We start from the raw sequence: 1,411 nt of genomic DNA on the forward strand, positions 1-1,411 counted from the left end.
ATAACAACAACAACAATCCCAAATATGCAACTTAAACTGCATTACCAGTTTGACATCAATGCACAAAGCACCAGCATCCAGAGAATTTTCCATTAATTCCTTCACAACGCTGACCACAGAGGTGACGACCTGAGAGCTGGACAGCAGCCGCACAGTGTCAGGGGGAAGCTGCTTCATCCTTCCACGTCCCTGCTGAAGCAAAATGCCTTATACAGAATCAGGACATCAGAACAACATCTGGTTACTTTCAGTAGAGCCAATGGAGGAAGAATGTCAAAAAAGTCTCACTCATCTCACTTATCCTGCATTACAAAAAAAAAAAACGCCTCAATAAAAACCAGGGTTTCTCATTATCTACCTCGGATTGGTGTGTGCATGGACTGGGTGTTTTTACAGAGTATTCATATCCTGACAGGCAAAAAGTGCTTTAATTTTCAAGGTCAAAGGTCAAAGTCTGGAAAAATCTGGTAACATATCTGTCCTTTAACATTTAGCAACTTTTCAAAAATGCATAACGCTGTCAAAAAAGACTGAATTTCTTTCATATTTGAGAGTGTTATGTAGGATGGCATCTTTTATCAACTAGCAAAGTTTGATACAGATCTGATTCAGATTACAGATTTTGAGGTCATATAAATTTAACACTGAAAACCCCATTTAATGCATATTTTACATTATATCTTAATCAAACATGCCCCAATCACTCTCATATTTGAAAGTGAGGTACAGAGTGACACTCAATATCACCTGACAAAATTTGATCTGGATCTGAGTCAGACTGTGGATTTTGTGGGCATTTGAATTTAATATTGAAAAGCCCATTTGGTGTACATTTTGCATTATATGTCAATCAAAAGTAACTCAATCACTCTCAGTTTTCCGTTATGGATTTACCTACACCACTAAAACTGGATGGAGGTTCTAAATTTCTGTTTGTTTATATTCCAGTTATCAGTCAGATACCAAGTGCCAAAAAGCAACGACACATTGTGCATAGCACTGATTCAAGTGCATGGACTAAATACATGGCCCTGACATTTGATCACATCTACAACCCCTGGCAATAATTATGGAATCACCGGCCTCGGACGATGTTCATTCAGTTGTTTAATTTTGTAGAAAAAAAGCAGATCACAGACATGACTCAAAACTAAAGTCATTTCAAATGGCAACTTTCTGGCTTTAAGAAACACTATAAGAAATCAGGAAAAAAAAATTGTGGCAGTCAGTAACGGTTACTTTTTTAGACCAAGCAGAGGAAAAAAATATGGACTCACTCAACTCTGAGGAATAAATTATGGAATCACCCTGTAAATTTTCATCTCCAAAACTAACACCTGCATCAAATCAGATCTGCTTGTTAGTCTGCATCTAAAAAGGAGTGATCACACCTTGGAGAGCTGTTGCACCA

General features: G+C 37.6%; 1 protein-coding gene across 1 annotated transcript in view; it reads right to left on the minus strand.

Moving 5' to 3' along the window:
* The window catches only part of LOC117525039 (mitochondrial chaperone BCS1), an 11,756-nt gene that overhangs the window by 719 nt on the left and 9,626 nt on the right, over nucleotides 1–1,411 (minus strand). The window lies entirely within an intron of this gene.

The sequence above is a fragment of the Thalassophryne amazonica genome, chromosome 14, assembly GCF_902500255.1.
Source record: "Thalassophryne amazonica chromosome 14, fThaAma1.1, whole genome shotgun sequence".
Taxonomy (NCBI): Eukaryota; Metazoa; Chordata; class Actinopteri; order Batrachoidiformes; family Batrachoididae; genus Thalassophryne; species Thalassophryne amazonica.